At 42.5% G+C, this 20,953-nt stretch overlaps 1 long non-coding RNA gene across 1 annotated transcript in view; it reads left to right on the top strand.

Annotated features, from left to right (window-relative positions):
* The first annotated feature begins 15,578 nt into the window (after positions 1 to 15,578).
* Positions 15,579 to 20,953, top strand: part of LOC149916178 (uncharacterized) — a 29,438-nt gene continuing 24,063 nt past the window's right edge. The window contains exon 1 of the long non-coding RNA XR_016470548.1: positions 15,579 to 15,733. This is a non-coding gene — a long non-coding RNA (uncharacterized LOC149916178). The remainder of the gene's footprint in view (positions 15,734 to 20,953) is intronic.

Below are 20,953 nucleotides of genomic sequence, written 5' to 3'. Positions count from 1 at the left end.
TGGGCTTGGTGTTTTTTTCCAAGATTTGTAATTCTATGTGACTAAGGAAGATGTAATTGCAACAGCACCGGAGGGACGTACAGAGAAGTGCAGTGCTGTCCTGAGCCTTTTCAGAATGTGCAGAAGAGCATCTCTTGTCATGGCTAACTTCCAGGTCTACATGAAATGTCCTCAAATCCCCTCCTGGGCAGTATTTTCCCTCCTGTTGTGGAACTACCTGGGATCTTAGATCCTCATCAAAATCCAGAGAGGCACTAATGGCCATTGGATATTAGGAGAAATTTCTTCTCAAAAGACATTTTGAGAAGGTCAGGCATTAGAACAGGCTGCCCAGGGAAGTGGGAGAGTCACCGTCCCTGGAGGTATTCAAGAAAAGGAGAGATATGGCACTGACTGACATGATTTAGAGCAGCCACAGTCATGGGCTGGTTGTTGGACTGCATGATCTTAGTGTTCTTTCCCACCTTAATGATTCTATGATCCTCTTGGGCAGCACAGGCCTCAAAGCATTTCACTCTTTTGAACCAGAGCTTGTGTTCACACACAGCAGTAAGATGCTAGGCACTATAAGGGGAACACTTGTCAAATAAAAATGGAATAAGTTAAGAAGCTATGCAGAGCATTTCTTGTTTCAGTGTGCCTGAAATGTTATAATTTTATCATATGCTTTTCATCGTTATGGTTCTTGCAGACATTTTGTGTGTATTTGGTTCATGCCCCAGACTTGTCCTACCGCTGAAGGCAACTGGGGGCACATCATGTTTTAGAACCAGGAAATTCAAAAAGCAATTTCAATATCCTGTTATGCCCCTAGTAACCAGGATCAGCTAATTCAGTAATCACCATTCTCAAAACTTTTGAGGTTCTTTCTGGGCTCACAGCACCCCCTGAAACGGAAAGGTGTTAGGGCTCACTCCTCAAAGACCTGCAGTCCCTCCTATCCATCAGTGAGACAGCAGCATGTGTTGGTTTGTGCCTCCCTGTCCTTCTGAATTCAAGCCTGCTCATCCTAGACTGATCTTTTCAGATGGAAAAAAAATTATTTAGTACAGGTACTGTCCAAAATGTCATCCATCACATGGACCAGTCTACCAAACCCTGTGCTGGGGCTGTGGGAAGCCTCAAAGCAAAAATCATGATGGATTTTTGGCTTCTCACAGTGAATACTGTTTTTTAAATCAAATAAATTAATGATTTCTTTTCCAATTTATTTCTGGGAGGTTTTCTTTATTCTTTAGTGACTCACTGGTTGAGCACTATTGCATAAAGACAGGTCAGTTTGGTTTGCTGAGTGAAACACTCACAATGGGAAATTGGCTTTCCTGGAGAATGAACATCCTTTGATTCCTGTGTGAGTATCTTACTGAGAAATTCATTGTGCAGAGCCGTGCATCCCATTTTTTCCCTTTGAAGCCAGTGAAGTTTCAGAGCGACTTGTACCTGGAGGCACACTTCTGCATAAGAAACAGAAGGTACAGAGGGAGGGGGCAGCTGGAGGATAAAGGAATTAAAACAGGGCTGCTTTTCCATGAATCCACACAGAAATACAAAGTTGAATAGTGTACTGAGAAATCATTTTCTGGAGATGTTTCTGGAAGTTTAATTTGGGGATGCTGCTACAAAACTCCAGCAGAAAGATGTTGGAGCCCTTGGCTCTCGCCAAGGAAAGGGGCTGGAGCTCATGGCTCTTCATGCCAATGGATTTTTCACAGAGCTCCTGATTTTCCAGCAGTGAAATTCTGGCTTTGCTCAGGCGGAAACGGCTGACAAATTTTCGCTCAGAAGGAAAAGATACCAAAAATATACTTGTGCAGTTCTTGTTTCCATGGTTAAAAACCTGTAATTATTTTAAATGTTTAATGGTAGCTCAGTGTCTACATTGGTGACTGCTCACTTCTGTTTGCCCTGTGAATTTATCCTGTTACTACGTGCGTGTGTGCTTGCAGTTATGTGTTTAAAATACATACGTGTTGGAAAAAAATATATATTTATCTATTAGAAGTTACTTGTTCTTCTGTCTTTTCAAACGTCTTGCTGCCAGCTGCCTGCATCAAAAGACGCAAGCAGCTGAAACATTACAGCAGTCTAATTTTATGTCTGTTTATCAGATGCTGCTTCTTTGCCTTGTATTTTCTAAAAGAGTTTATTGTCCACAAGGGCTCTTTTAAAGGGAGGCTTGGATACTGGGGACCTTAGCAGTGATGAAACTTAAATGCAAATCCATTTACCTTTTTTTCCATGCAGTATATCCTGCTACCTGCACTCTAAAATGCAGAAGATAACTGTTATGGTACCCTACTTTTTAATTCAGCAGTAACTTCTTTGCATTAACTTTCTCATATTTACTGTTTCCAAAGAAGATGTAAATTGCAGGATACAGAAATCACCCAAAGGCAGGCTTTTGTTCCAGGTAGGGTATGATTTAACGTGCTTGGTCAGTGCCACGCTGGTAATTTTGCTTTCATTTCATCTTTGCTCGAGGGCCCATTCCTGCATAATGATTATGTCTCTGGATTTGAAAACAGCTAGGGGGGGGGAGGTGCTGATAGGAAAAGGTGAAAATGGGTGAAAATATGAAGATGGAAGAAATATTTCCTCTTCAGAATAACAAATGGGTTTCTGATATGTTTTTTCGACTCTTCCTGAGAAACCTCTACAATTAGAAGTAAACACTATGTCCTTGTGAAGAGATTCGGTCCTTGATTCAGAAATGCCTTTAACAGCCTGGGCTTAGCAATAAGCATGTACTTAGCTCCAAGCTTGCCCTCACTGCTGCTGGGATCATGGCAAGCCACCTTCTTAAGCACTTTGACTGATGGCAGAAATAATCATTCTGCAATGCTCAGTTTTGTTGGCAAAAACTTCTTCCCGTTTGGGGGATTTGCATAATCAATTCCTGAGGCCATCTTTGCAGTTTCGACAACATTAATTAGGAAGAAGTACATCAGCAATACAGCTTATCTGCATTCTTGTTACTTGCTGAGGCCATTCACGCGGAGGGTGGTCTTCAGGTTTGGACAGGGTGGGAAGGTAGGAAGAAATATCTGCTCAAGGTGCTTTTTGCAAATGGTTTTCCATCTCTTGCATCACCTGCATGGTGCTTTTAATCACCAGGCGCATCAAGGCAACCTTTTTACACGGTCATGGGAATGTGCTGAGACAAGCGAAACACTGTATATCTACCCAAAGCGCCGTTCTTTTCATACCAGGTAGCTGCAAGTGTAGAGTTGATGCTTCATAAAATTCTGACATGCTGGAAAGAGAGTCCTAGATCTGTTTTATACGCTGTAGTAAAGGTGATCTTTGGAAATTGTTTGTTGAATAACTCCGCAGTCTGCTGTACATCACTTTTATTGACGATAAGGAAGATGTCATCAGTAGGACTTGCCTTGGAGAAGAAAGTGGCAAGCTGTTGATTTGGCTGAAAATGTTTTATTCTGTGCTAAAGATCTCACTGGCTACTGCGGAAAGAAAATGCTCCTACTGATGCTCCTGGGTATTGTCTGCAAAGTTTATCGACGTCCCCCAGTGCTGCAAAGGCTCGTGGCACATAACTCTACGGGATCCAGGAAGCCCCTGCCTTCGTGCTTGCGCTTCTTATTTCTCAGAGCCATTTGGTGGTAGTGTGCTGTGAGTTACCCACTTCTGCTGGCAGTCCAGCTGCAGGAATGGATGCGTGCAGCTCTTCAACCTTCAAGCTCAGAATTGCACCGCTGCCTACAAAATATGGTTAAGGTGTTTTTATGAGAGCTACAAATTGTAGGCTATTAGGGGAGAATCATTTTATGAGTGAAGCAGGATCCCTCTCATCTTCTGTATGTGCTGTGTCATAAAGGGGTCACCTATCTCATGTGGGATTTACGTGGGCAACTGCCTGCTATGTTAGTGAGAGGAGAAAGCCATTACAGGATATTATGAGAAGCAGTTTACAGATTAAACTATGAAGTGTATGTTGCTACTAACCAAGAATATTTTGCAAATTGTCTCTCTCCCAGATCAGCTTGTGTCCACTGAAAACACACAAATCAATTAAAAATAATTGTCAAGGCAAATATTTTCTTTCCCCTTCAAATAGCTTTTTAAACCTTTTTATAGAGAATTTTCCCCCGGAGTTTTCCACCTTGGAAGGAAAAGTGTTCTTTCAGCCCTGGACATAAGGAATGTACAGCCATACCAGATTTGCCATGTCCGTATAGATCTCTGGGGTTACAACCTGGCTACCAAGACATGAACAGAGTTGTTTTATTCTTGTGAAACAAATCCAAGGACAAGATCACCAACCACTAGGAAAATAGGGAGTTAGTGACTCTAAATAGCATTTCAAATTCCATCTTATTATTTAGTACATGGGTTCACATCTGCACTTCCTATATATCCTAGACTGTGTTGTACGCTCTGTACTATTAAATCCTAAACTTTTCCCCCTTCAGATAACATGCAATAGGGGACATCTCTGTGACTGCAGTCTTTCAGAAGCTTCTGTCAGAGGGCAGCTGCCGTAACCTCACTTCTAACGCATCTCAGCTATTTTCATCTTTTCCTCTGGGTAACCCTGGAAAGAGAGCATACTTGAATCTTGAGAGCTCACAGCATTTGTCACATGTGCATTTAATTTAATACCTAGTACTTTCTTGAGACATTGCTTTCAGAGGTATTTTATTCCTATTTGTGGTTTTGATGGATTTTCAGCTTTTCCCATCCATTACTGAAAATGGGAATTAACCTTGAGTTTGAAGATTCATAGTTTGGTCATTACAATACCCACTGCTTAGAGATCAGTCTTGTGTGAGCAGGTGAATGCAACTCCCTGCATTTCAATTCATGACAGTGTTTTCCTTCACCTGCCACAACCGATTATTTGTTTCTTACCAAAATAGGTTGATTGACATGTGCCCTATCTGCTTTCTCCTTCCGATATAAGGCCTGAATTCATAGTCACAGAATCATTAAGGTTGGAAAAAACCTCTAAGACCATCGAGTCCAACCACCAACCCATCCCTACCATGCACGTTAACCCATGTCCTTCAGTGGCACATCTACCCTTTGCTAGAAAGTATCCAGGGACAGTCCCCTTCCTATACAGCCTGCTCCAATACCCCACCACTCCTTCAGAGAATGATTTTTTCCTAATATCCAACCTGCAACTGACGGTAGCTTTCATGAGATTTAGTTTTTATTAGTGCCCTCTGCTTTGTGATGCTGGCTACTCTTTCAGTCTTTCCTGGGTGATTGGCTGTACTATGACCTCAAGGAAATAAAGAACTGTGGTTAGATCACTCAGTGCCATCTGGATCCTTCCATAAAAAGAACCATAGAACTGGATAAAAATACATCTTCTAACTTCTGTCCTTAACAGCCTGCTCTGAGGAGTCTGATATTTCTCCCTACTCACCAATACCATCTGATGCCCATCATGTCAGAAGATCAGAGAGGATGAAGGGAACTCATATATTCAAAATTTCCAAAGTCCAGCAAAAGATCAAGGCTGCCTGGGAGGGAGGGAGAGACAACAAAGCTTTCTTGAGACCCAGCATGTGTGAGCTCTAACTGGATAGTAGTACCTAAAAATGGAGTTGTTCCTCTGGTTGGGAAGAAAAGATAGAATGGAATAGAATGAAATAATTAAGGTTGGAAAAGAACTCTAAGTTCATCTAGTCCAACTGTCCACCTACCATCAAAATTGCCTATAAACCATGTCCTTTAGTACCAAATCTGCATGGTTCTTGAACAGCTCCAGAATCAGTGATTCCGCCACCTCCCTTGGCAATGCCCTTTGCCCGACCACTTCTCTTTTCGAGAAGAATTCTTTCCTAATATCCAACTTGAACGTCCCCTTGAGCCCAACTTGAGGCTGTGTCACCACTGGAGGGGCTTCCTCTGCACTGACAGACCAGGCCATTGCAGCAGGCCGCCCACTGCTGTCAGCCCAAATTTAAAAAATTAAAAAGGCAAAAACTTATGGCAGCACTTAGGAAGTCCCAGGTTATTTGCTTGGCGTATTAAGAGACCCGCGTGTCAGATTTTATATCGTTGTGAGCACCAGAAGCATATTTAATGTGCTGCACACAAAGCAGTGATATTCTGTATTTAATAAATGTGTGTATGACTGTGAGTATTGATGTACGGCACTCGATGGTGCGAGGCACAGCCTTTTTTTTGCAAATGAGGCCACCTGTTCCTCCTTTCCTGATTTGACAGGTTTTAGTCTCTTCACTGCAAGTGGGCGGACAGTTGGATTTGATTTACTGGATACTTTTCTCCGGTGTGATTGCAGCATAATTATATCGATAATCAGCTCCATTTGTGGTCAAAATGTTTTCCGGCACACATGCACACATGCACACACACACATTCTGGATCATAACAAATTATAAAAATGTCCCATTTTTTGTTCAGAATGGTTAGAGAACGTGATAAATATAGATTGATTTTTAAGAGCACGTAGTTGTTACTCAATCGACCAAGTGTGTGTGGTACACGACAAAATTCACAGTTACGCTTTGCGGGTATTTTGTCATATAAGTGATCCTTGTTAGAGAAGTGGGGGAAAAAAATGGATAATTGATTTTTTTTTTTCATGTTTTGAATTACAGGTTCACCTGAAAAATGGGAAGGAGAATAAAGCTCAGAGAGGGGAGGGACATGCTACATGGGCAGGGTGTAAAAATTTTCCACCAAAAGACTAAGTAAAACTAATTCTGCAGCAAATAGTTTTTGCACTCAGATGAGAACAAATTCTTCTATTTCTTTAGATTTTGGTTGCTCTTGTTATTCTTGAGCTTCAAAAAAGTACAAAGGGAGGTGCCATTCAAAACACAGTTTCATTTTTAGTATGTATCATTTAAAATATATATTTTTTAAATTATATATAAGCTCTTATTTTGTCTTCTTTATAAATGCTACGTTTGACACATCCATGGATTATCAATTGACCAAGCATTTTATTTTACCATGCAAAAAATTGTTCTGATCGCTCAGTCTAGCTTTAAAATAGACGTAGCAGCTTGCCATAAATGTTCGTGCAGTGTGTATTTTTCAAGTATACTTAAAGATGATGTGAGTGCTTAATGGATTAAAAATCATGTGGAATTAGGAGTGGCCTTTCAGTACCTAAAGGAGGGCTTTAAGGAAGAAGGGGACAGGCTCTTTAGCAAGGTTTGTTTTGATAGGACAAGGAAAAATGGTTTCAAACAAAAAGAGAGGAGAGGTGGTAGAAACCCTGTTCCTGGACACACTCAAGGTCAGGCTGGATGGCACTCTGACCATAGGTGTCCCTGTTAATGGCAGGGGAGTTGGACCAAATGACATTTAAGAGTCCTTTCCAACTCAAATGATTCTGTGATTCCTTGTGCATTATCCTTAGCACAATCCTTAGTGTTGGTCCAACACTTCTGAACCTTCAGCAACACTGGTGCAAAACTTTTTGGCACATGTATTGCAGCTTCATCAGGATTGAAGGTTTCTCTGGGATTATAATATTTCTCTGCCTTGCCACTGCTCTAAATGCTCATTGCTGTGAAGCATTCTGTGCCATCCCATTGCTTTAAGGTGGCCAAGATGTGCTGAGCCGTGCACACAATGCCAGAGGTTTCCCTTCTGTTGGCCTCTCCCACTGCTTGGTGTGATGCACGCTGGCCTGCGGGACCCGTCTGTGACAGCACTGAGAAAAAAAGGAGTCTCTAAACCTGAATTAATCATTGTAGCAAAGGCTCCCTCTGCCTTCAGCTCTGCAGTTCTCTCCATGAGGAAGTGCCAGGGGGAAGGGAATGGGGAGATTTTCTCACCAAAAATTCTGCATGAGCCTTCTTGGCTTGCTCCCACAGCCCACAGCAGATCAGGAGCCAAGGGAAATTGCCATGGCCTTGGGTTTTTCTCAAGCTGAAAAGAGTGACCTAGCTTAGAAATGAATAGAAGGAAGTAAGAAGGGAAGCACTGGGAAGAGCTCCTGACATCACCCCCAGGACACTTCATGTGAGAAGCAGGACTGGGACAGTTGGCTAAAGCGGAAATTTTAATTTTAATTGAACGTTGGCTGTTCTAGAATTCTAGTTTTGCCTTTATTTTCTTCTTCTCAGAGATAATTGTATGCTGTGCATTGCAGTACACCGGCAAACACCACTGATAATTACAGATCTGACATCTGTAATTAATGTCCTAACTGGTTCCGTCCTGCATGTGATACTACCCAACGTGTGACAGAGGGCTAATTCATCAGAGCAGCAGGAAAGCTGGTCCCATTATTTACATACAGGAGAGGGCAAGCGATTGCTGGAGAGAAAGGGCAGGAAGGAAACTTGGCAGGGAGAAGTCCCTACTGTCTTGCTCAGATGTGATCTTAGAAATGACAGGCATCATTAATAAAATAAAAACAACCATTTATTATTGATTTTCTTGCAATTGCGTATTCCTAAATAGCCCGAGTGAATATACATATATATAATTTGGTTTGCATTGTGCGTTTCTGTTTTTTGTTTGTTTTCAGTGGGCTTTGTGGTTTTTTGCAAGCAGAAAGGTAAAAAAAAAAAAAGAAAATTCATTTCAGCTCAAAAAGGTTTCTTCCCCTATCTGCAAAGAAAATTCCTCAAGAACTTAAAAGCATCTTTAAATAAAATGCATTATGAAAGGCAGCGGTTCAAATAAGCTCAACATTTTTTACGTATAAAATTCCAGAAGCTGTTTGCAGAGACAGATTTGTCTGACTCGAGGTCACATTGTCAGTGGAGAGGGAACCGAAATTCATCAAAGTCTAGTTATAAGTCAAGCCTTCAATTAGTGTTTCGTTATCCTAAAAAGAAAGGAGAATGCTAGTAAGGCTGGAAAGTATTCAGTGTGTGCATGAATCTGCGTGCTTTTACGTGGATATTTAATGGGAGTAGGTCTTTATCTTTAAAATTCCTATTTGAGCAGAGATTTAACTAGACCTTTGCCTTCCTCATGCTGTGAGAAAGGAGTGTGATAGGGCTTTATTGGTGAGACATGTGCATTCAAAGCGGAGCGTGGCATTTAAAATCCCTTGGGAGCCTTGTTTGATCGTTTTCTCCCTGATAATGTTTGCGTTGCTCTTCTGTGGCTCTCTTGTTGTTTCCTCACTTTGACTGTCATTTCATCTACTCACCAAAGAGTATTTTTTATCTATTTATTTTTATGAATTTGCTCCAGAGGATTTGTTTATTAAGATAATTGGACCAGAGAACAGAAGAGCAGGAGATTTCCCCTCTAGACAACTGAACTTTAGTTAAATGGAATTATGGAAAGGAACAGACTTCTTTCTGGTTTTTGTTTTGTGAGCTAGAGGGGGGAATTGTTTGGTGGGCATCACCCAGTGGGTGGCAACCAGCCCACGGCCGGGGGTTGGAACTAGATGATCTTTGATGTCCCCTCCAATCTAAGTCATTCTGATTCTGTGATCATTTCTTGCCTTCATCAGCCTTGTTTCTGCATGTGCCCCCCCTTTCTGGTGCACCTCAACTGATGCACTACTGTAACAGCCCAAAAGTGAATCTCCTGCTCTGGATGGAAACAGATGGACATTGGCAGTGGTAGAGCTGCAAAGACGCACCAGATGCACAAGCCATGATGTCTCCTTTGATCATAGCAGCAATAGATGAATGACATAAAGGAGGATAACTTTGACCCATCCACCTACAAACATGCATTCATCATTGGTGACTGGGTATGACTAAGGCAGATCACACAGCCTTGGACAGCAGCATTTTGTACAAACAAGGGCAGATCTCCTTGAGAAGCAACTCACTGCCCTCATCTCCTTTGTTTTGGTTTCTCACCAAGTACACCGAGTTCAAAATCTCCCAGCTGTCATTCTAAGCTGTGCTGCAAAGGGGACTTCTACTTGCCTGGGAGATGTCCTTCCCCTTTGCTGTCACAGATGCTTTTTTCTGAAGGGAGGCAGCTGCCAAGCAGATATCACAAATGCCTGGAAGAGCCCCTGAGTGCCCTTCTCAGGAGCCTTCTGCTGCTGGAAATTACCCCAGAGCGGGTGAGAACCAGCCTCAGCTTTTCAGAACCACACTGGTTTATTTTGCTTTCTCTCGCTTTCAGACACTCACAACACACTTAAATTCAACATATATTTTTACACACACACAAATCGCTGGCATTCACCAAACCCTGCTCTTTTCACCACTGGCTCTGTGTCAATCTTATTCTTCATTCACCTTTTAAAGATGAAAGCTATATGTATTTTTAATCTGACAAATTCTTTTGTTTGGAGGAAAGGCAGAGATGTCATCATGATTTCTATTTTTTGCAGTTTGCTTAGGGAGCACTCTGCTGGGCTTTCCACTTACATCTCATTAGCAAGTCCTATTGGGTAAGCTCTGCTTTGTTCCTGTGGACACAACACCCAGTAGCGTTTTGAATGCATTAAGCTTGCATCTCCCAGTATAGCTTCATCTAACAACAAGCCCATCTTCAAGCCATGGGGCTGCTCTGCAAAACAAATTAAAGAAAGTGAGATGCATCTGTGGAAGGCAAATTAAGATTTGGGGAAAGGACTGGCAAGGAGACAGCAAAGCTGGGAGCATGGCTCATAGGTTTCTGCAGTGCTGCTGTAGAGCTGCTGACTACTTAAGGTTGTCTTCATAGTCATGTTGACAGAGTTCCAACGTCAATCTTCTGTAGCAAGAAATAGAATTCCATCAAAAATAAAGTTCTTTGCTGATAAATTAAACCAGATTTTCAAGAGGTTTTGGCAAAATATATGTGAGGACTTTCATACATCACTGTTACGTTAGCTAGAAGGTGTGATTTTTTTTCCTTCATGCTCTTAAGTGGCAGAGCTGGGCTAGCAAAAATTCAAATATAGACCAAGCTTAAGCATGCAAGTTGTATTTTACCATTACTCCTCAAGCTGTGAGTATGGCACATTCAAGATCACTTCCACAAGCAGCAGATGAAATGAAACATCCATTAACTTTTCATGCACAGAAAGGGTAATAGTGGCTGCAGAAAGGAGCTGACAATTTGTTTGAATACCAGTCTTTGCAGCATGGTTACAGCAGTGTTAGGACTGTGCTGCAGCCAGCAGTCTTTAGAGAGGGAATTTTGTCTCTCTGTATGCATCAACCTTTTCTGTAGGCTTGTGAAATGCATCAAGAAATAATCTCATGACAGTTTCTAGGGTCAGGTCCTCAAGCAGGAAATGTCTTTCCCCCAAGTTACCACTGGAGCTGTGGCTTACATGAGCTATGCTCTCCCGTTTGCTAATAGGAACTGGTTAGATTCTTAATCCTGAATGCCCATCACATTTTTCCTTTGTTTTTGAAGGTCACCACTCAAGAAGATACTGTCATGTATTTGAATTCAACCAGGTGATTATTATTATATTTTGGTGGAAATAATAATACTTTCCATCCTAAAAGTGAGCCTTATGCTTTATTGCTGAATCGTATTCCGTACTGATGTCTGATGCATATGGTAAATATGCTTCTGGTGGAGCCAGAAGCTTAATCTTAATTGCTTAGCACTCTTAGTATGAGTTACTTGTGTTGTCTCAAGTCAGACAAAGTCCATTCTGAGTGCTTCTAGAGCGTTCTCCAGACTGCAGGGTCTGCTCACAAGAATTTTCTATTAGTCTCCTTCATTTGCCCTTGCAACTGCCCAAGTTTTCCTATGCCCCTCTCTACACCCCAGGCTGGGAGTTGCTCTCCCTGCAAGTTTTCCATCCTCCCCTCCTTCAAAATCCTTTCTCAGCTCACACTGCTGCTGGGAAGCTAAACTGCTCTGACCCATCCTTGAAGGGAAAAAAGATGAGGGAAGGGAAAGGAGACAAAGCAGAGCTATGTATCGTGTGATCACTTGGAGTCCTGGGGCTTTTTGCCTCTGCTGTGATGCTTGTCTCCCTTTGCTGGAAGACGCTCTGGGCAGGGACTCAGTCTCCATCCCAGCAGGCAGGCTCAAAGTGACAGGAATCCAAATTCTAGATGGCATCCTGTCTCTGGAGGGACTCCCAAGGTTTTCAGTTCCTTGCCAAATTCACTGCAGCCTTAACCCCTGACAAAGGAGCTCATTCCAGGCAAGCACCAAGAGAAGATGCGGAGCAATCCAGCTTTAAACAGCCATGCTATTATAGCAGCTGCTCTGCATCATTTCAAATAAAATGTACTTTAAAAATACATAAGTATTAACAACAAAAAAGAGCTGCTTCAGTGACTTGTTTGAGAAAGATGAACTAAACTTTGGATATAAGGAAAAAGGTTTTTACAATAAGGGTAGTGAGGCACTGGTACAGATTGCCCAGAGAGGTGGTAGATGCCCCATCCCTGGAGACAGTCAGAGTTAGACTGGAAGGTGCTCTGAGCACCTGATGGAGCTGTAGGTATCCCTGTTCACTGCAGGGAGTTGGACTGGATGACATTTAGGTGTCACTTCCAACTCAAACAATTTTATGATTCTAAACATCATGAAAAGGCAAAATATGTTTGCACTCAGATTCAACTTATGAAGATATTAACCAGTCAAAGGGAAAATTACATGAAAAGATCCTCACTTGGTCTCTATTACAGGAACTTGAGCAGCAGGGAGGTCTGCAGGCTGCCTCATGATGGGGAGCTGTGGATGGCGTTGGCCAAGAGTCTCTGCTACTGTTGGGCATTGGTTGTACACGGACTGTGCTGGGCAGTCAGGGTGCAAATACTTCCCAGCTAGGACTGTCATCATGCATTCACGAGGTGCCAAGAAAGAAGGCCCTGAGTTATTCTGTTTCTGGGCACGCAATAGGAAAAGCTAATGATGTCCTGAGTTAATGCATGAAGATTGGGTGTTACGGGTGATGTGAAAAGAGAATATAGCTATGAGGCCCTACTCGTATATTTTTTACATCTGCAAGAAGCCCTAGGCTGCAGCTGAAAAACAGCCACTTGTGTTAAAAAGAAAAAAAAATACTATATAGCTATTTTTATAGCACAGAGTTGTTTTGGACAGGATATGAAGAATATTAAATCTGATTGAAAATATAACAACAGCAGAGGTGGGAAGGATGCAATTATTCAAATTGTAGCTTGGCCAGGATGCCACAAATACCTGGGATAAAGTGCCACCAGGTTGTCGATTCCCTTCAGTGTCCAGGACAGGTATCCAGCAGCCCATTCAGAGATGGCACCTCCTCCACTGAAGGAGTGCAATATACTTCTATTTCACTTAACAGTCTTCTTCTTCAAAGTTGTCTAAACCCCAGCTTATTACCTTGCAACCGCTCCACAAAACTGTGTGGCTGGAGGGATCGATGACATCCTTAAATTCACATGACACATACGAGTTCTAAAGCCTCTTTTGTTCCATGGGATGGGAAATATAGTCTTTGCACAGCTAGTTCTCACTGGATTCTGCTCCTGGTGGTGCTATTCATGTAAACTGGCTCTCTCTGAGAGAGGAAGGGTTTGCAAGAGTAAGCTGACAAACCCGTTTCTGGATAGAAGAAATCTTTCTTTTTTCCTTTTTCACTAGAAGCAAGTCATGGTTCTATATCTGAAAGCTGCTTTTTATTGAATATATAATTACTACAATCCAGAAATGGTCTCCAAAGTGCCACAAAGTTGCATTTAAAATATATGTTAATCTTTACATCACATATGGGCTTCTTGTTTCCTGCGTTTACAATTCCTTCCACTCATAAGAATTGTTTCTTATTTACACCTCTGTGAAAACAGAATCAATTCTCCCATACGCACTGTTGCATATTCTTTGGAGAGAATATATTGATTGAAAAGCATTCTACCAGTCTTATTAATCTCAAGCAGTATTGACTATGTACAGTTGTATGTACCAGTTGTACATGTGGAAAACTCACAAAATAACAATATCAATAATATTCTGCAACAGAAACAATCATTTTATAAATAATGAATGTGCCGTATTGAATTCTACTGATATTTGGGGCACATTTTACTTTTACAGGCTCTGTGTCCAACTTTGTTGACACCAATATAAATAAAAAATAAATCTGTTGCATTCAATGCAGTTACATTCATGCTAGAGCCAATATATGAGAGTCTTAGAGCAGTCGTTTGTCAAATGAGAAAGTAGGACATAGCATAAGTACCATCTGTGGAGGGTGATTCATAAGACAAGAATGCAGCATAATCAGTTAAATAAATACTACCCTTGTGCTTTGTACTCTAAATGGACCTTACTCCAGCACAAATCATAATGCAAGGTCAAAGCGATTGCAGTGGTGTGTAGAATTTGCTATTCTGATTCTTAGAACTATGAGGAATTAACTCGCTTTAAGCTGGAGCAAAGCCAGAGGCGTGCATCTATTCTTCTCCACATTCAACAGGAGCTTAATTTTTGCCTGGAGGGACATAGAGCAGGTCTTAACAAATCAGCTGAACTCAAGCTGTGAGTTTTTGAGACAAGACATCAGCCAGCTGTGCCTTGGTTATGCTGGGTCAACACATGGCCATAGTGGGAGAGGTTGGCTCCCTGTGTACAGCCAATGGCACAGCTCCCCATGATGTAGGATGAACAGAGATGGTCTAAAAAGGTTCCTGCGTAAACAGAGCTTAAACCTGGCCCAAGCTCTTGGAACAAACCTGCCTTGGTTTGTTAGATGCGTGGGTTAGTGGGTGCTTCTGAAGCTTGCAGGAGCGTCCCAGGTCCGGAGGTGAAGGCAGAGGTGAAGGGACTGCAGCAACAAAGCTACAGAGTGAAGGCACCTCCAAACCTCACATCTGCAGCTTGGAGCCTGCTGGGGGAGGATGTGACCACTGAATGTACTCAGGCCAGGAGAGGAGGGGGAAAGAACAAAAGCAGTGCTTGATTGTTATGTGGTGAATGAAGATTGTGACTTATGGGCAAATACGTTATACCCATGTTCCCTTCTTTCTGCCAGACTTGGATTTTCTAAGGCGTCTGCTTTTTGTGTTCTCAATTTAGGAGAAAGCTGTGCTTTTGGTAATTGTGACTCAGCAGAATTGTGATATCCTTCAAAAACAGAGACTAAAGCAATAAATACCTCAGCAATGAGCAAGTCCTTTAAACAGTTGCTTTAAAAGGTATGAGACTGTTACATTGAAAGGCACCATGTACTTTTTTTCCCCCCTCACTTTATTATTATTTGAATCATCATAAGCCCTAAAGGTCACTACCAAGATTAACATTCAACATCACCAAACTGTAGTGAAGCAAAGACCCTGTTCAAGAGGGGTTCAAAATGTCAAGTAATGAGAATAGAAAAAGGACCTGCAGGAAAAAGGGGCTGTGATTGTCTGAGGGTTACAACATGAGTGAGCAGCAGACCGAGGAAGAGACCCGGCATCCTGCAGCTGAGAGCTGTGATTTTTCTTCCAGATTGCACAGCCTCTCTGTTATCTTTTCAGATCAGTTTCGTTGCCCTTTAGCTATTGTCACCCTCAGACCCAACACCATTTCTGACTGCGGTGGCTTTGTGCCAGAAGAAAGCGCTCTTTAGTTATTAGCATCAGAGGAATTTCTGAAGATGCAGTGCTTTAGTTTAGCACCCCTGAGTTTCAAGCCCTCCTTTAGCAGGGCCTTGGTTGGGGTGTGTGCCACTTTGGACCAGCTCCCTCCTCATTTTGATGTGGCTAATCGTGGCTGGAATGACTCATGCTCATATGTGCAAGCAGGGCTGGGAACCATCGGATCTCCCTCTGAATTTCTAGAACTCCGTGTTCCTGCTTGTTCCAACAATAACAAAGGAAAAGGCCTTTCTTTGGTGGCATTTTGGCTTTCTGCTGCAGTGAATCATGGAGAGGTATGTAATAACGAGAGGAAACTTTTCAAAACTCATTGGCACTGGAAGGAGGCAAGTGTTTATTTTAACCCAGCTTGCTTACATTTTCCCCTCTCTTTCACAATTCCATTTGTAAAACATAATGTAAATTACTGACATAGTCTTAACGTGCAAAGAGGATGAGCTTTTAGAAACTGCATTGGATATTCAATTCTACATCTACTAAAATGCAAAATAGTAAACCAGATTCCAGTATTCGGGCACTGTCTGAAGGACAAAGGATGTTAAAAACATTACAAATGAGCTAGCTTAATTTTTCAGTTTGTGATGGATTAGCTTTAACATGCATTTTAATTTGTAGTTGGATTTTATCAGCTGTAGACAAAGTTTGATAATCTCTTCTTGTTTAATTAACACAATCCTCTTAGGAGAGAGAAATGCACAGACAATAATAATTCTGTACATTTTATGACAATTTCGCACTGACAACCTGAAATATCTTTCTTTGAGACATACCTATGTGGGATTCTTTCAGAGATCTTTGCCTTCTCTGCTCGTAGTGGATGTCTGTGTGAATATGAGGGAAAAGAGAGAGGGAGCTCGCATTATAAAGTGTTACCTCTGCATAAAGAGCCAAGAGGATGTGTAAACAGACTGCATAAATAGCAGCCGGTTCCTTAGAAACCAGCAGGCACACCCTTATAGACTCAGCTCTGTTACGCTCTTAAAATGTGAAGCGACTCATCCCCAGCCTTTTCCCTACCATCATGCCATGGATGAGATCTGAATTCATCCCTTATTTCCCTCAGTTTCTCTCATCCCTTGGCTGTCTCTGCACAGGGGCTGTCTTTTTGCTGCTGGTACAAAGGGAAGAAACTTTCTTGCCTTTGTGAAAGTTCCAGCCACTAGCTCCATCCTTTCTGCATCACCTACATATGCATGAGTTCATGGTTGGACTTGATGATCTTACTGGTCTTTCTAACCTTAATGATTCTATGATTCTATGACTGATTCTCTGCTTTGACGTGCTGGGGGAGATGAGTCACCTCCAGACCAGGAGCAACCAGAAGATCCATTTTGGTGCAAGAACAGCATTGTTTCAAAGTTGAATATCAGCAAATTAGCTTCAGCCTGTGGAAACATAGGCCATGTGTCGTATAGACACACACATGTTCAGCCATAGAAACCTGACATAAATATTTCAGTGCACATTTTACACTGCAAGGTTTTTTAGGTCAGGCTTTAAGAGGATTGAATATATTTTTTTTTCCCACTTGTGTTTTCCTTTGACTCTGCTTTTAGAAATCAAAATCTTCCTCTTTGATTCCTGCAAGCCCTAATGGCAAGTTGATGTTGTTGTGATAACTTGGGCTGTGCCTTTGGATCACAGCAGAATACACTTTTATTGCCACTCCATCTCCAGCCCCAGGAGGCTGCTCTCTCAGGCTGTTGTCCGTCCTGCCCTGCAGTTTCCAGGCTGGAACTGGAGAGCTCTGCTCAGGAGAGGGGTCATTCTGGGCCATGGCTTCACTTTGCTCATCCTGATCTTTTGGTGGAGCAACTGTGCTCTGACATTTGTGCTGGTTTATATCCTCTGCAATCAAATTTTGATTAAAACTCATATTTATTGGGCACCATCTGAGTGTTCCTCAATTTATGACAAATCCTCGATAAACCAGCACTGAATGAACCGAACCGTGCTTTCACCTGGCTCGCAGTCTGCCCTGATCAGGAGCAATCTCCTTGATTTGACCCTCTCCGAATGTCATATTTTGATCATGAAAATCCCAAAGCCTCCTTCAGAAGTTTCAGTGTTCCGCTACGTGAGAATATTCGAGATTGCAAGTGAGGCAAAGCACGAGGGCTGCTCGGTGCTGATGTGTTCCCCGCAGGGAGCTGTGCTCTTAATGGGGTGTAGAGCGGCTGCTGGACTGAGGAGAGGCGTGGGGGCATCCAGCCATGGAGCTGCCTCCATCCTCCGCCGCGAAGCTGAATGCCCTGCGTCCTTGTGAGTGCAGTGCTGGAAATACTGCAAGGAATGCTCTTGATTAATTAGCTGTTAAAGCTTGGTTCCTAGATATTGTCTGATTCACACTGATGCCTCTGCCTTCTGTTCTCCAGAATTTTACCTTTGAAGTAACTTCTTTGAAAAGTCACACTCTGCGTGCTGAGGCTCGGTGGACTGGGATCGCACTCCTTCACTTCCTCACGTCTCCTGATTATTCTTCTGTGAATCAAAATATGCATATATTGTTGCATTCCTTTGCTTAATCTCAGCAGGAAACTTCACTTTAAAGCACCTTCAGGTAATTACCACCCAGCCCTTCCAACGGCGGCGTTTCTGACATGGGACACGGCTTCCCGCATGTCAATATCCAGATCAAACGGCACTGAAGTATTGTTTCATCTTCTGGTGATGCTTGCGCTACTCCTGCATCAGGACGATGCCTGAAGGAAGAGCTCTCCCCGTGTTTGGAGACCCCAGAGCAGAATTTATCACTCGGAGCAGTGATTTAGCACTGTCCACAGGGGATAAGGGGCCAAGGGAAGGTTCTCCCTATAGGGTTCCCAACAGAAGGGGCTGGAGGAGCCCAGGATGGAGCTTTGCAGATAATAGCAAGTGTCCTTGCTTTTATTTGGGGTAGAACAGTTTATTCATCTCCTGTATATACTGAGCAATAGTTTATTCCCTGTCTTTATTCCTCTGTATTCCACTGCTTTCCTGCTTTGTGCAGTAATGATGTGTTAAGGCTCCCTGAGCTGTTTTTAGGCAGATCTCGCTGTTGGTTTACCTGTTTTACTGCTGGCTGTGGTTGGCAAAAGGAGTTAAGGGCTTCATTTGTAGAAGTGCTGTGATCCTGTGTGCAAGCTAGATAGAAAACCCAAGAATTCTGCTCACAGTGAATCACATCCTGCCTTTTCCCATCAGCAAATATTATTACCATTATTATTGTTATTAATTAAATGTTAGGACTATCAAGCAGTGATTTGCAGTGCAAGCATTAGGAGGCACAACTGAGCTCAGCTGACTTGATCCAGCAGAGGCAATGCGTGCATGCTAATGATTTCATTTCCTTATTTGTGTCTTGATATGCTTTGAAAGATAAATTAATGTTCTTTTACCTGATATCTGATGAATACCTTACATCCTCCATTAGGAACTCACCCACTTCCCAAAACTATTGCACACATCAGTCACTTGAAATGGTTAGAAATGTGCTGGTGCAAGGAACTGTAGTCTTCAGAGCTGCGGATTATTTGATAATAAGAATTCTTTCCTTTTCACGCCTATGTGTGCAGCTACAACAGTGTTTATATTCAGTTGATGAGCTTCAGTTGAAATATTTCTGGTATAAGTAAGAATTCACACAAAAGTAGTTGCACATCTTGTGTTTTTTTTATCAGCACTCATATAGGAGGCTGTGTCTTTTACTAGTGTAAATAAAGGGGGTGATTGATGCTCCCTTGACATTTAGGGGCTGTCTTAAATGCAGTGCTAACATTTTCTCAACACAGCAACTTTTCTGAGAGGCATTTTATTCTGCACAACAAAAACGGGTTTTCTGTCTTGCCTTGCACACCCTCCCATCTCTGTGGGCACTGTAACAGCCTTCCCCAGGAGGAACAGCCAACAGCAGCAGCTGCAGCTTTCAGACACAGCTGTGATAGAGAACCCAGTCTACACCATTCATAATAAAGATTTCTCTTTTTATGGATGGTAAAATGTAAGAAACCACCACATGGGGACAGCTGTGAGGTCCATCCCGCCCATTACCTGCTCCAGCAGCAGCCAGCACCAGGTGATGCTGAGAGCCTCCCAGATGTGCTGTAGCACATCTCCAAGGAGCTGTTCTTCCCCATCATCCGCATGGTCTGATAGCAGTTAGTGGTTTGTCAGAGGCAAACCACTGAGCTTTGCCCTGTGCTGTGGTTCCCTGTGCAGAAATGCAGGAGTAAGGGTTGCAAGCAGGTTGGCCCTCATGTTGACCACTAAATGCTGGGCTGCTTTACATGTCCTGATATGCCACTGGGCTGCCAAGTCACAGACATTGCCAAGATTAATGCAGGATGCATGCTTTTAGCAGCAAAGTCTTGCCCTACCTGTCTTTGCTTTCACATCCACACTCAGAAAATGAAGATAAGAATCTTCAATTCCTTCTGGACAGAACAGTGAGAGGTGTTTATGTATCAAATCCAGGGAACACAGAATGGTAAATATTTATTATAATGTTGCTAGGGAGGAAGGAAGCAGACTGGAGGTGGTGACAGGAAGAAAGTGCTGCTTCAAGTCCACCTAATGAATGCCAAAGTCCAGGTCACTGTCAGCCTCTGCTGCTCCATGGGAAATACCATTGCTCCTTTATTTTGTGTTACAGTAAACTGAGGTTTGCAAGTGCAGAGCAAGAGGTGGTGCAGGCCTGAAAGAGCTTTCAGTGCACCTGAGCAAGAGATGAAAAGCCAAGGGGAATGAGGTGACAGGTGAGATCGCATGAGGGCAGAGCCCAGTCTCCTGCACCCCTGCCAGTGTTCCATAGGAGCAGGCTTTTCCTGCAGAAACACATTGCACTAGGGAGATGATGGGCAGAAACGCATTGTCTAGGAGTGTCCTTCTAAATGTTTTGTTGATGATAGTGCATCAAATGGCCAACTCTATCCAATGGGGTGTAGCAAAGCCCTACTGCAAGGCTTGTATTTTCCTAAGGATTTTTTCTTGGATTTCTGCTGTGAATGCAGCCCAACAGTGCCCACATAGCCACGTGCTGTGGGAATGTCCTCCCAGGGCCTCCCAGTCATGGACCCACCAGGAATGGGATCTGCCATAGGTACTGCTGTGCTGCTGCTGGGGATGTCAAACTATCCCAGCCAAAGCTCTTTAGTGCCAAGGAGGATTTACACGAAGGTTTTAAATGGCACTATATCCAATACATTTTCAAATTAAGTATAAATTAAAAAAAAAGCCAGAGCAGGATGATATAAGAGGCTGGTAGTCTACTACCAGTTTTAGAGTGCAATATTTTTGACAGTAAGTGTAGGTTTCTCGGTGGACAAAAGATCTTGTGATTTATTGAGCCATTTATTAATTAGGAGATTAAAGTAGGAGCAGCAAAAAGAAAAAAAAAAAAAAAAAAAAGACTTAGAGTTAATTATAAATGCTGTAAAAGAGTGTAAGAAGATTCCTAATCCAGCTCACCCTTTATTCTTCCACAAAAACATTTAAAATACATTGAACTTTAAACCTGT

This window comes from Phasianus colchicus, chromosome 13 (genome assembly GCF_987193195.1).
Source record: "Phasianus colchicus chromosome 13, bPhaCol1.hap1.1, whole genome shotgun sequence".
Classification (NCBI taxonomy): domain Eukaryota; kingdom Metazoa; phylum Chordata; class Aves; order Galliformes; family Phasianidae; genus Phasianus; species Phasianus colchicus.
Note: the sequence above shows the minus strand (reverse complement) of the source record. Positions and strands in the feature narration are given on the sequence as shown.